Source organism: Carcharhinus amblyrhynchos, chromosome 21, assembly GCF_965287045.1.
Source record: "Carcharhinus amblyrhynchos chromosome 21, sCarAmb.v2.hapA, whole genome shotgun sequence".
NCBI classification, from domain to species: Eukaryota; Metazoa; Chordata; class Chondrichthyes; order Carcharhiniformes; family Carcharhinidae; genus Carcharhinus; species Carcharhinus amblyrhynchos.
The window spans coordinates 26,324,454-26,339,562 of record NC_137344.1 but is presented as its reverse complement, the minus strand read 5'-3'; the positions used below and the strand labels follow the sequence as shown (position 1 = coordinate 26,339,562).

The window sequence follows — 15,109 nt, the reverse complement described above, 5'->3', positions numbered from 1 at the left end:
TGTATCCAACCAGCATGTCTTTCGGTCTGTGGGGGGAAACTGGAGTGGCTGTGGGAAACCCACGCTGACACAGGGACAATGTGCAGTCACCCAAGCCACGAATCAAATGCAGATCCCTGGTGCCGTGAGGCAGCAGTGCTAACCGCTGTGTCACCCCAAAGTGGCATTTAGGGGTCAGTGGACCAGATGTTTGACATCATCCAGTTATCAGAGGTCTGGTTTATCTGTTCTCTGAATTGATAATAGTCCAGAGTAAAGCTACAATACATCAGATTGAGATAAGCGGTTTCTTGCTGTTTGGGGAGACAACATTCAGGGGGCCAAAGATTTTTGAGAGCCAAATATTTCAGGAGCAGAATTCAGAAAACAATTATACGCGCAGATTGGTGGTGGAAATTTGGAACTATCTTCCACAAATGGCAACATCAATTGTTGTCTCCCAATCTCAGGCTTGAAATGCTTTGTTAATGAAAGATATTAAGAGATACGGGGAGAAGGTGAATATATAGATATAGATCATGGATCAGTCATGATCTCATTGAATACTGAACAGGCTTGGGAGGGTGGGGGGATAAATAGTGTACTGCTATGTAAATTACTCTTGAATTAACCATCCTAATATCATTGTAGCTGATGTTCAGATATTGGTATTGATGTGTGGTCTTGTGTCTGTGCATGCACAAAATGAAAATAAGGAATAAAATCCACCCAGTTGCTCCAACGAGACTGAGTAGGGCAAGATGCAGAAGCACTGTAACCTTGCTTCCTAAATCTAAATCAGGAATTAATATAAACAGAACAATAAGCCCCAACTGTAGTGCAGGGTTACTTTGGGTCACTTTCTTCCCACAGATGTAACAGTATCTGATTTTTGTTTCCCTCCTTCTCCCCCTCCAACCAAGACATATAGATTTTGTTGTCTCTGCGAATAAAACTATCTCTGCAAAAGAGGTCTGGTGATTGAATTCCATTTATTCCTCTGATCTTTAAACATGAGTGTCAGTCTTTGGGAGATAAAAACCTGATTTGGACTAGCAGCCACTGTTGTTCTGATAAATATTGCGCCAGATACCAGTCTTAATAACTTGAAGCCACCCTGATTAGAATGCAGCACACAAACGACAACTAGTAAACAGGACCACAGCAGTGTGGATTGCAAACTTGATTGCAAAAATGAAACAATAAAATAGGTCCCATCATTCTGTAGTGAGTGTTGTGACATCTATTGTAACACTGATTTGCATCCTGATTTACATCCTGAATATAATCAGGTCTCTAATAACGAGTAGTACAACACTTGCAGCAATATGCTTTGTACTTAGTGCAGAGGAATTAGCAGATTTTAAAAAATCAATTTTCTTCCGAGTGTTTGAATCCAAACAATAGTGGTGCTCTCATTTGTGTGTTTGTGTAAAGGAAGCAATAAGACTCAAATTTGTTGGTGCAGTATTTACACAATTTGCAGCAGTTCCTTTTCACTTTGTTTTATTAGAAATGATATTGTAGCTAATTCATTTTTATTCCTGGAAATGTTCAGTGTTATATAATTTGTCACATCGTTTTTGCACATTTTTCTGTTCTGATTATGTTTCTGTCTCCATGATTGCATTTGTTTTTTTTTCAGATTTTTTTTTCCTTTGCTCACTGCGGTGAGATTTATTCCATTGTTCAAAGACCATGTTCACGATTCTTCATCTTTTGTTCTTCGTTTTTCCAGTGTGCAGTCCTGAATCCATTCTTCTGGGGTTTTTATTTGGCAACTAGTCTCTCACTGGGATTTTGTGGAGCTCCAGGGAGTATTTTGAGAGAGAGGGAGGTGGGTTGTGGGGGGAGGGGGAAGGGAGAGGGAGGGGTGCTAAAATCGGGTGGGATGGCAGAGGTGGCGTATCCATAGATTTTCCACTGTTGGTGGCATCTTAAGTGGGGCCCTTCCCTTTTAGACCAATGAGACCCTTAAGTGAGTAATTAAACTTGGCTGAGAGCCCAGACAATGAGCGCACTTAACAGCAGCACCCCAGAAGAAAGTTTTGCTTGATTGGCAGCTCAGGCTCTCTGATCCCTGCTGTCAAGTTCACAATGTTTATTTATGTATTGCTAAGTGGCTTCAAGATGTTGTGGTTTTTGTTATTGATAGGTTAAAAGGTCACGGTGATTGACAGTTTTGTTGCCTTCTAAGTAAAATTGTTTCTTTTTTTAACAAAGTAGAAAGTTATGAATGAATTACTTTTTAAAAGCTTTGTTTAACATATCCTAGAGTATCTACCTTTTACTGGTTTTATACAGTGTATGGTGGTTCAGTGGGCGACATGGTTCAGTGGTTAGCACTGCTGCCTTAACAGTGCCAGGGACCTGGGTTCGATTCCCAGTTTGGGTCACTGTCTGTGTAGAGTTTGCACGTTCTCCCCATGTCTGTGTGGGTTTCCTCCCAATGCTCTGGTTTCTGCTCACAGGCGGATTGGCCATTCTAAATTGCCCCTTAGAGTCAGGGGGACTAACTGGGGTAAATGCATAAGGCAGTAGGGTTGTGGGATAGGGCTTAGGTGGGAATATAAGAACATAACATAAGAAATAGGAGTAGGCCATCTAGCCCTTCGAGCCTGCCCCGTCATTCAATAAGATCGTGGCTGATCTGAAGTGGATCAGTTCCACTTGCCCGCCTACTCCCCATAACCCTTAATTCCCTTATCTATCAGAAACCTATCCACCCGTGACTGGAACATATTCAATGAGGTAGCCTCCATCACTTCAATGGGCAGAGAATTCCAGAGATTCACCACCCTCTGAGAAGAAGTTCCTCCTCAACTCTGTTCTAAACTGCGCCCCCTCCTCTCTTTCTCCCCCCCCCCCCCCCCCCCCCCCCCCCCCCCACCATTATTTTGAGGCTGTGCCCTCTGGTTCTGGTTTCCTTTTCTAAGTGGAAAGAATCTCCCTACCTCTACCCTATCTAGCCCCTTCATTATCTTGTAAGTCTCTATAAGATCTCCCCTCAGCCTTCTAAACTCCCATGAGTACAGACCCAGTCTATTTAATCTGTCCTCATAAGCTAACCCCCTCATCTCCGGTATCAGCCTGGTGAACCTTCTCTGTACTCCCTCCAAGGCCAATGTATCGTTTCGCAAATAAGGGGACCAAAACCGCAAACAGTACTCCAGTTGCGGCCTCACCAGTGCCTTGTACAGTTGCAGCAAGACCTCCGTGCTTCTATCCTCCTCGCAATAAAGGCCCATGCAGACTCGATAGGCCAAATGGCCACCTTCTGCATTGCTATGATTCTATGGAAGTACTATAGCTTGGCATGGGGGCCGCTGGGAATGGAAAGGCATTGATTGGCATGGGAAGTTTAAAGGACCAGAGGGTGTGGGTGAAGGGGTACACATTCCAGGTGTTGGGGGGGCACAGAAAGCATGAGTGGGGGGAAGGTGGCTGCGGGCAGTTGGTAATGTAGTGGCATTGAGGGTGACGTAGTCTGATGGATATGGGTTGGCGGGCTCTTGTATTTTGAATGAGGATGAAGTAGCGCAGCATTGAGGTGGGCGTTCCTGTGGCTGCCTCTAAACTTTATCCCAGGTTGGTTGGCCTGACTTCAGCCAACAAAACTACCCCCCACTCCCACCGCCACCTCTGTGGCAATGAAGATTATGCTTTTGTGGGCAGTTTCCCCTGAGACTGAGCCGGACATTTTCTTGACTGCTATCACCTGCCTCGAAGATGAAAATCCTGGTCTACGTATCTCAACAAGGATTGAGCAATTGAACTGCTCTATGTAGCTGTTAGTGTTCCATGAAGAGAAAGGATTTGGGAAATGGCTGCCTGTGCAACTGTCATGAATATCCATCATAATATGAATGGAGAAATGGAAGCCATAGCGAAATGGTGTATATACACGGTTTCTCCAGTGTTTCTGTTGACTTCCCACCACAATTATGAGAGAAATTGGGCATGTTTCATCAATTCAATGCCACCTCCCCCTCTGTGGATCTAGTGATGCAGAGGTAGCATTCCATTTAGGACTTTATAGCTACGGAAGATGCAGGTACATTCAAATGTACATATCCATATCATGGCTAAATCGGTGGATTTCCAACCAGTAAACCCTACCAATACAGCAATGGCAGGCAGTAAGCGCAGGGGTGATTCCTGGTTGGCCATGTTTGATGCGCCGTAGTGCCTCTCAAACATTTCAGGCTTGTGACCTATTGTCAGATGTAAGCTGTTCTCAGAAAAACAAGCTGCAGAAATTAGATATAAGTATCTACTTTGTCTGTCCTATGCTTTGCCCTAGGTATGGGAAGCCTTCTAATTCTAAGCCCGCCTGTGCCATTATATGGAAACCTGCCACTCTCAGTGCTAAGGGTTGATAGTATAGTGTTTGTCTGGTTTGAAATTGAGTGAAGCCTGATTAGTTTCTGTCCTCATGTACATAAAGTCGTCATAATGTCAGATATCAACACTTGCATAATTTATATTTGTATCAGACTTTAATTGGCATTGATAAATAGCAGCGATCACATTAATATATGGATTAGATACAGGATAATATATGGCATCTCATGAGTTACAAGCCAGCAAATCAATGGAGTCATTCAGATAACGATGAAACACTACTCAGAGTGGTTTATGAAAGTCAGCATGAGCCTAAGTCTCAATTAATGACTTGAGCTAACTCCCAGCTATCAGTCATTCTGTACAAAAATATGTATGGTGCGGTTTTAATAACTTGGATTTTGCAGTCAGCCATTGAAGGACAAAAGTAGCTGCTTCATAGGCACCCTATCCACCACCTACCCTGAACCTCCCTGCCAGGGTACTGCCTGGGCATGTTCCCCCTCTGGGAGCCATAGATTGCTCCAGATCTGTTGTAAATCTTGGCAATGTGTTGTCACATCAGTGAGGGATGGGGGCGGGGGGGGCAATACAAATGTTTGGGGGGGGAGGGGAATGATACTGCAGGAAGCCCGCTAATCACATGGTAATATATTTAAATGAGGTTCTTGACCTTCCTGGGTGTGAACCACATTATGTTGCTGGCGGACAGCAGGGACAATTTTGTCGTGAGATCTCACCAGCGAGACTCTCGCCCATGTCGCCATTTGTGCCAGTGGCGAATACAGGCACAAAATCATTGCCAAGCGTTCATTATCTCAGACTAACATTTACAGTATTCAGCTTTTAAGATTGGAATGAAATGATCCTTTAAACCCAGTGGGTGACCGATTAAAAGCCTAATTTCATTCTGGAAGTTCCTCTGTCCTGGAAAATAACAAACCAGCAACACGTATGATTGTTTCTGTCTAACCTAACCAATCCATTTTTAAAATATTAATACAATGTAAAACACAATAGGAGAAAAGTTGAGTAGAATTAAAGTATTGAACAAAATGATTTGCTTAATTGTGTATTATCCACTTACAGTTTTGGTTTACAGCAATAACTTGCATCATGTAGTGCTTTGCATGCAATAAAATGTTCCAGGATGATTTACAGGAGTATTTACAATAAAACATTGACATTGCGCCATGTAAGGAGTTATTAGGCTAGATGATATGGAGCCTCTTAATAGAATTCCTACAGTACAGAAGGAGGCCATTTGGCCCATCGAGTCTGTGCTGACCACAATCCCTATTCCCATAACCTCACCACTTATTTACCCTGGTGATTCCCTGAAACGAGGGTGAATTTAGAATGGCCTATCAACCTAACTCGCACATCTTTGGACTGTGGGAGGAAACTGGAGCACCCCAGGAACTGTGTAGATACCCGGAGAATGTGCAAACTCCACACAGACTATCACCGAAGGCCGGAATTGAACTCGGGTCCCTGGTGCTGTGAGGCAGCATGCTAACCACTGTGCTGCCCACTCCGTTGTGATGGAGCAGTAGAGAGGTGCAGGGAAGAAACTCTGAGCTTAAGGCACAGGCAGCTAACAGCAAATGCTCAAGAGAGCAGAACTGGTGGAACGCAGAGTTCTGGGAGGCTATAGAGTTGGGATTACAATGGTAGAGTGGGCAGGGCCATTCAGAATTTGAAAACCAGGATGAGGATTTTAAATTCAAGGCTTTGCTTGCTGGAAGCTCCATGAACAGGGGAGATGAGTGAATAGGACTTGTCAAAAATAAGGACACTGGCAGCAGTGTTCTGAATAATCTCACATAATGGAGGATAGAATGGTGAAGGCTGGTCAGGAGTGAGTTGGAAATATCAATCAAGCAGTACCATGGATTGGAGTAGGTGGACTGAGACAAGGGCAGTCAGGTGATGTTATGGAGGCAGAAATGACATCAGTTTTAAAGGACAGAAAGCAGTTAATCTTGGCTAACGTGAAAAACAGGAAGCAAAGTTGTGGTCAGCAATCTTAATGGAAATAGGAGCTAGTGGTCAGTCTCATCAAAAAGGTGATCTTGGAGAGGTCGATTTGGGAGATGGAAGGTGAATTTCGGTTTAAGATTGTTTAGTATTTATCGCAGTAATAATGCAATTCTTGATCTGAATAATTTTTTGTATTGTGACATCTCAAGACCACCAGACATCTTGAGGCATTTCACAGCCTTTGAAGTACTTTTGAAGTGTAGGCAGTGATGTGATGTAGAAAATGTAGCACTCAGCAACTCCCACAAACAGCAAGGATCAGCCGATCTACTTTTATGATGCAGATTGGTATTTTGTTATTCATTTATGGGATGTGGACGTCACTGGCTAGGCCAGCATTTATTACCCATTCCTCACTGCCTTTGCCATGGTGGTGGATAGCTGCCTTCTTGAAATGCTGCAATCCCTGATGTACAGGTGCATCCATAATGGTGGTAGGGAGCGAGCTCCAGAATTTTGACAGTGAAGGAACAGTGATATATTTCCAAGTCCAGGATGGTGAGTAGCTTGGACAGAAACTCCAGGTGCCTGTGTTCCCATGTGTCTGCTGCCTTTCTCCTGCTAATTGGTAACAATTGTGGCAATGCAAGGTGCTGTCTAAGGAGCCTTGGTGAGCTCCTGCAGTGCATCCTGTGGATGGCACACATGGCTGCCTCTGTGCATTGGTGGTGAAGGAAGTGAATGTTTGGGCTACTTTGTCCTGGATGGTGCAAAGCTTCTTGGATGTTACTGGAGTTGCACTCATCCAGGCAAGTGGAGAATATTCCATCAGACCCCCTGACTTGCGTCTTTTAGATGGTAGACAGACTTTGAAGAGTTAGGAGGTGAGTTACTCACCGCTGTATTCCTAGCCTCTGACCTGCTGTTATAGCCATATTATTTATGTAGCTAGTCCAGACAATGGTAACCTCCAGGATGTTGATAGTAGGGGATTTTAATGATGTATCTAAAAAATGACAGTGCTGTATGAGAGAGAGCTTTAGATTTTGTGCTCAAGCCCTGGAGTGGAAATTGAAGCTGGAACCTTGTGAATCAGAGTTCAGAATTCTCCCAACTAAGCCATGGCTGACTCATCGTCACACGCCACAAGCTAAAACTTAAACTCTTGCCAGCTCAGTAAATGATCATTGATTTGGGCTGTTTATAGTCTGAGGGTTAATCAGTAACAATTTTAGAATCAAATACATTACTGAAAATGTATTGCATGATCCATAATTGACTGCCCATGGTAGCTCATTGTTAACTAACAATTACCAGCATAATAAACCTAGGATTTCCAATTTGGGTATCATCATGCTAACTAATCAGTTAATTGAATACATTGTGTGAATTAGAACATAGATTTGGCCAGCCACATGATGTACTGCAGTTGTCTTTCCCATTCTTTACTAACCTAATGCTCAGGCATTGTAACTTTATATTGTTGCATATCTTGTTCTCCTTATCTTCACATGTTTTGTTGACTCTCTGCCCCATCTATGTAAACACAGTAAAAAGTCTGACAAAACCAGGTTTTAGTCCAACCGATTTATTTGATAATACTCACAAGCTTTCGAGGGGACTGCCTCTTTGTCAGGTGAATGGAGAGTTCTGGCCTCAGACAGAGCATATAAAGCACAGACAGTTTAGAGATTACTGATTAAAATGCGAATCCTTACACCTAACCTGCTGTTCAAGACCTGAAGTGGCTGACAAAGTGAGTGGAAGGAGCACTGATCACAGGTTACAGAGATGTGTATTGTCTCCAGACAGTACAGTAAGTGAGGTTTTGCAAACCCAGGCAAGTCACGGGGGTTACAGATAGTGCGACATGAACCCAAGATCCCTGTTGAGACCGTCCTCATGTGTGCGGAACTTGGCTATCAGTCTCTGTTCAGCGACTCTGTGCTGTCGTGTGTCGTGAAGGCCGCCTTGGAGAATGCTTACCCGAAGGTCAGAGGCTGAATGCCCTGAACACTTATGCCCTTATGAGAATGCATTCTTGGACACACGCATCTCCATTAAGGATGGTCACCTTAGCACCTCACTGTACCGCAAGCCCACAGACAATCTCACAATGCTCCACTTCTCCAGTTTCCACCCTAAACATGTTAAAGAAGCCATTCCCTATGGACAAGCCCTCTGTATACACAGGATTTGCTCAGATGAGGAGGATCGTGACAGACACCTCCAGACCCTGAAAGATGCCCTCATAAGAACAGGATATGGTGCTCGACTCATAGATCGACAGTTCCGATGCGCCACAGCGAAAAACTGCACCGATCTCCTCAGAAGGCAAACACGGGACACAGTACCCTTTGTCGTCCAGTACTTCCCCGGAGCGGAGAAGCTACGACATCTTCTCCGGAGTCTTCAACATATCATTGACGAAGACGAACATCTCGCCAGGGCTATCCCCACACCCCCACTTCTTGCCTTCAGATAACCACACAACCTCAAACAGACCATTGTTCGCAGCAAACCACCCAGTCTTCAGGAGAACAGTGACCACAATACCACACAACCCTGCCACAGCAACCTCTGCAAGACATGCCGGATCATCGACATGGATACCATCATCACACGTGAGAATACCATCCACCAGGTACATGGTAAATACTCTTGCAACTCGGCCAACATTGTCTACCTGATACGTTGCAAGAAAGGATGTCCCGAAGCATGGTACATTGGGGAGACCATGCAGACGCTACGACAACGGATGAATGAACATCGCTCGACAATCACCAGGCAAGACTGTTCCCTTCCTGTTGGCGAACACTTCAGTGGTCACGGGCATTCAGCCTCTGACCTTCGGGTAAGCGTTCTCCAAGGCGGCCTTCACGACACACGACAGCGCAGAGTCGCTGAGCAGAGACTGATAGCCAAGTTCCGCACGCATGAGGACGGTCTCAACAGGGATCTTGGGTTCATGTCGCACTATCTGTAACTCCCGTGACTTGCCTGGGTTTGCAAAACCTCACTTACTGTACTGTCTGGAGACAATACACATCTCTGTAACCTGTGATCAGTGCTCCTTCCACTCACATTGTCAGCCACTTCAGGTCTTGAATAGCAGGTTAGGTGTAAGGATTCACATTTTAATCAGTAATCTCTAAACTGTCTGTGCTTTACATGCTCTGTCTGAGGCCAGAACTCTCCATTCACCTGACGAAGAGGCAGTCCCCTCGAAAGCTTGTGAGTATTATCAAATAAATCGGTTGGACTGAAACCTGGTGTTGTCAGACTTTTTACTGTGTTTACGCCAGTCCAACGCCGGCATTCCCACATCATGGCCATCTATGTAACACACAATTGTCTATAAGCTAACTCTGTGTCTGATACCTTTTTATTTCTTGGTTCCCATTTGACCTTCCTTTTTCATTTCCTTCCATTGCCATCCTTCATCCCTGTTCTCTCATCCTTAATCACTATCTGACGCCATCACAAACACAGAGACAACCTTTCTTACCAAGGTTTTTGACTTGAACTGCTCTTGCAAAAGATGGAAAGCTTACCCCAGTACCTCTTTGGATTCTCCAGGACACTCATTGTCCTATCACTGACTCCTTAACAGCAATACCGGGTAGCATAGTGGCATAGTAGTTAACACTGCTGCCTCACAGCACTAAGAACCTAAATTCAATTCTGGCCTTGGTGGACTTTGCACTTTCTTCCGTGTCTGTGTGGATTTCCTCCAGATGCTCTGGTTTCCTCCCACAGTCCAAAAACGTGTGGGTTAGGTTGCTTGGCTGTGCTACATTGAACCTAGTGTCGGAGGATTGGCAGGATACATGCGTGGGGTTATGGGAATAGGGCCAAGGTAGAAATGTGATTGGTACAGATTCAGTGGTCTGAATGGCCTCTTTCTGTACTTTAGGGATTCTATGATATAACTGCCCCAATTAGTCCTTCATTGGATGTGGGTTTTGTTGACTTGGCCACCATTTATTGCCCATCCCCAATCGTCGTCCAGAAAGTGGTGGTGAGCTGCTGTTTTGAACCACTGCACTCCATGTAGTGTAGGGTACACCCACAATGCTGTTAGGAATTTTGATCCAGCGACAGTGAAGGAACGGGCAATATATTTCTAAGCCGTGATGGCGTATGATCCAATCTCACACCAAATCTAATTCTCACCTTACTCCTCTTTTTTATTGACCTTACTTTGGCTTTCAATTTGGCAAAACCTCAATCTCAAAATTCTTATCCTTATTTTCAAATTCCTCCATGGCTTAGCTTCTCCCCATATCTGTAATCTCCTCTGGCCTTGCATTCCTTCACAATCTCAGTGCTGTTCCAATTCTGGCTTCTTGTGCATCCCTGAAGGCACAATCACCAAAGCCCTAGGCTCTGGAATTCCTCTGTAAACGGCTCTGCCTCTCAATCTCTCTTCCCTTTAAACCCTCCTTAAAGCCTATTGTTTTTAATCACCTGTTTTATTTTCTCCTCATGTGAGTCAGTGTCAAATTTTGTATGATACTCATTCCTGATGAAGTGTTTTCTAGTGTTTTGCTGTGTTAATTGTGTAATATAATTATTAGTTGTTATTGGTGTGGGAAGAACACTCAGTGGTTCCCTTTACCTTTTTCTCCAGAATATCAAATCACTCACAAATGAGCCTTTTGTTATTCGCAATGTTATTCTGAAGCTCGAGTTAATATCTGGGCCATAGCTAAAACCAAGTTCAAGGGTGGCATTACATTATGCCTCCCTGAAGCCTCTTTGCCTGGTAAACATTACACTATCTGTTCTGCCTAATATTGTACCAGGGTTGCGGGGTCACCAGGTCACAACTCAGCCCCCTCCAAGCTGGTTGGCATCTTCTCATTTGTCAAACCCATCGCTATGGATTGCTAAGCATAGTTGCGGACCAATCCCCCAATAAAGTGGGGGAATACAGAGTGTGATCAGTCAAGGCTCAGTTTTGGAATGCTATTTCAAATTTACATAAATGACCTAGATTCCAAAATACTACAAAAAGCAGTCAGGTTTACAGATGATATCCAACTCAGAGGGGTCCATGGAATCATGAAGTGTTAGCGTAATAAGTCATTGGAGGCAGAAGTCCCTTCAACAAGATCCCTTTATTTAGAATTTCAACAGCAGTACAAAGTGCTATCAGTCAGCAGTCTACCTTCGGGAGTGCCAGAGGAACTGACACTCCCAGCTAAACACATGGAAAAGATCTTTGACTCCTTAATTAGTGAGTTCGTATTCCAATAGGCCAAAGTCAATGCCCTGATTGAAAATATTACAGTTAACCTGGATTATGTACCTTTGGTGTGAAACTTGAAACCTCAAACTTCTGACTCCTCAGTGAGAGTCCTACCATTATACCCCAATAAATTGAAATGTGCAGTACTCCACGAAAACAGTTTTAGAATTCAGTTTAGTAAAAATTCAAAGATTGTAAAGTCTCGATATTAGCATCCTGCAATCCCAATAGGTTCTTATTTACTCCTGAATTTGTTTTTTTATTTATATTTAATCTGTTACAATAACTTTGTCAACCATTAAGAAAAAGCCTTAAAAAAAGCCCCAGATTTTGAAGTTATAATGACACCAAAGCTGACAGTGTTTGCATCATTACAACTGACATTGCCTTTCAGGGCTGAATTTTCACCACAGCAGTCTTCTCCCAAGGCCCCTCCAATGGATTTCATGGTGGGCGGGGAGGGCGAATTCAGTGAGAAGCCCAAAAATCAGTTTTACATCAATCCCAACCCATGATGGATTGGGAAACCCGCTGGAGGCTGACATGAAACTCGTTTGAATGCCGCTCATGGGATGCAGATGAAGGCCTGACTGAATCTTACCCCCACACTCATTCTCCACAATGCCAACTGGAAAACAGATCACTCCACAACGTGTCTGGAATAGCTAACTGGAGAATGCTTAAGATGCCTGTGGGGTTTGAGATGGAGGCTGTCCCGGGACACAACAACATTACAGGTGGATCTTTTACCTTCAGTATCATTGGGCGGGAGGGGATCCACCTTCCAGCCTCAGAGTGCCCCTGGAAATCCATCTTCCTTCTTCAAAGTGTGTCAGTGACATTGAGCACCTTTTCAATATGGCACCCAAACACGACTGCGAAATGCGTGCCATCATGCTTGCCCAGCATGGAATACAACACTAAATCTCTGGATGCATAATTAATAAGATCGGGGCCAGAAGATGTGACATGATTTCCCATCTGCCTCCACAATGGGAAACATTTCCTGTTCCTGCCCCCTCCAGGTGGGAAAAATCTGTGCCGTGTTGAAGCAAAAATAGGAGTTTTTTTCAGATCAGAAACCCATCTCTGGGGGAATCTGATTAAAGTTGAGTGAGTGAGCCCATTATTGGAGATTGATTGCCTGCCCATTCATGGCACCAAACAGGTTGTCAAAGCTAGTAGACTAATCAGGGACCTGCAGCATGAGAGGACCACTAGGTCATTCCAGAATATATTAGAAATGGAAAACAACCTGGCTTTATATATAAATGAGGAGAATATTTACACGCAATATCCACAATAGATTCTTGTACAAAATGAGAGATTCATCTTTCATCCATTAAGACACCCATCTCACTAAATCAGAAACAATTTAACACCACAACAAGAAGGTGCCCTCACAGGCACTGATACTTAAAACAAATATAAAACGTAGCCAGGTTACCACAGTGGGAGCCTCTCCATAGTGTAGTTTTTATCTATACCCTCACCCAGGCACTCAGCTTCCTGCTTTGCCAGGAAACTGAAGGCCGACTGGAAAATCCCAGTCAGCCTCCTAAACTCTGAACGAGGTTAATTGCCTCCCAAGTGGGAGTGGCCTTTCTGACCCCTGAACTTGCCTCCTCCAAGATGGCTGATAGGAAGAAGTTATCCTGCAGTTGATATGCCCCAACTGCTGATGCCTTCAGGGTGCTCCATTCCCACCTTTAGAAGATCCTGAAGATTCAGCCCTTGGTTCCTGCACAAATACAGCAAAGTGTGGAAATCCAGATGTTGCCACTGATGATACCCTATGCTTCTGAACTCCCCAGAGATGGAAATCAATCATTTGAACTCGTGCAAAGTTTCCATTTATGTAATTAATCTTCCTGTAAAAACTGTTGAAAAAGTTATACCATGTAGAATGAGATTTTTAATTGCATATTAAGTTCATAATTAGCCATGAACAATCCCTCTCGCCCTGAAAAGCTAATTTTACATGTTGGGGTATGTTAAGTTCCTACATTATGATTTTAAAAACTTATATTTTTATGTTAGTATTTTTGTAATAGTTTGATGCTTCTGCCTTCACTCAGTTGTATGTGCTTAATCTTTAATTCATTGTCTGTAAAGTGATTAAGAAGTGAAGGATGACTACCAGGTTTTACTTGTTGGTTCACTGTCAGTTAGGACTCTGCACTGTAAATATCGACTGTCAGAACAAAACAACTGGTCATTAAACCGAAGCATTAATCCGGTTCCTCTCTACACAAATGTTGCCTATACTACTGAGTATTTGCAGCATTTTCCATTGCTTGATTTCAGATTTTAAGCATCCAGAGTATTGAATTTCTAATTTTGAAAATTAAAAATGCAAGTTACCTTTAATGTGTCTCAGCAGTTGCTCCCTTTCTCTCTTTCCCTGATTTTGTTGACAATTAGTTGTAAATAATGATTTGCTGACGCGCCTCCTCCTTTTGGGCTGCCGTTGGCATTGTCGGCAGTGAGTTGCAGCCCCATCTCTTGTTTCTGGTGCTAAGAAATTGATTTGTCGCTCATTAGTGAGCAGGACACAGCTGTTCATTCACAATCTCAGACACTAATGGTTGCTATAAAGTTGGTTAATTTTCAAGGGCCAGAGTCAGGAGGCACATTGTGAAACTGTTTAAAGGTGCATGTTTTTACAGACTTGGTTTCAAGAATAGCTAAATGAGAGAAAATACAGCACAGCTGCTTTAACAAACTTATGGGTAGTTATCTATTTTCACCCTAGCTGGGAATTATTTTCGTTCAGCCAATCTAAAGGTGGTTGTGCTAGCGAGATCTTGCCTCATCTCGTACGGCGAAGCTCAATTATAAATGAACAATTTCTGACATATCTGCTGATTTTTTTTAAAGAGGTTATTGGCAATTATAACCTCCCCAGCCCTGGAAATCCAAAGATTGGAAGCATTTTTGAGAAGACGCAAGCAACGCGCAGAGCCATCACTTCACTGTAGGGATGATCTAACAACTCGAGAAAACATGTGTTTTGTCTTCAGACTGAGCATGGACAGTGATTGTATAATATGGACAAGCGCAGCACAAGGATCACAATGCCACTCGATTTCTCTTTCTACGTAGTCTCTTGTCTCTCTTTTGGTCTACAACTCTCTCTTTATTTCTTGACATCATTCCCTGTCTTTCTCTTATCAGTCTCTCTCCATTGTAAGCATTCGAGTTGCTGTTGAAGGAGCTCTTGTGTGAGCTTTTGCAATGTGTCCAATGTAACCATGGTAAGCTGGTACTGAAGGAAGCGAAGTTTGATTCCAATGGATGGCCTACTGAACAAGCAGGCTGCTTTATCATGCGTAGTGCTCAAACTTGAGTATAGTAGCAGGAGAACCCAAGTGGAGGGTATTCCATTATCTTTCTGATGTAGATAATTGAAACGATTTGCAGAATCAGGAGAGGACCAATCCTCCACATTAAAATTCAGCCTGGTATATATGTGGCTAGTAACTCCTGATCTAGTAATTTTGATACACTCATTGTCAATTTGGTGCATCACGTATTAAGACTGGCTTT

General features: G+C 43.5%; 1 protein-coding gene across 4 annotated transcripts in view; it reads left to right on the top strand.

Moving 5' to 3' along the window:
- Positions 1–15,109, top strand: part of rbfox3a (RNA binding fox-1 homolog 3a) — a 1,494,706-nt gene that overhangs the window by 367,169 nt on the left and 1,112,428 nt on the right. Inside the window, exon 1 of one of the 4 annotated variants that reach the window (XM_080208865.1) lies at positions 6,743–6,864. The exons of the other annotated variants lie outside the window; for them this stretch is intronic. The gene's annotated coding sequence lies outside the window, so the exon portion shown is untranslated. Of the gene's footprint in view, positions 1–6,742; positions 6,865–15,109 lie in introns of those variants that run through there. 4 annotated transcript variants of the gene reach the window in all.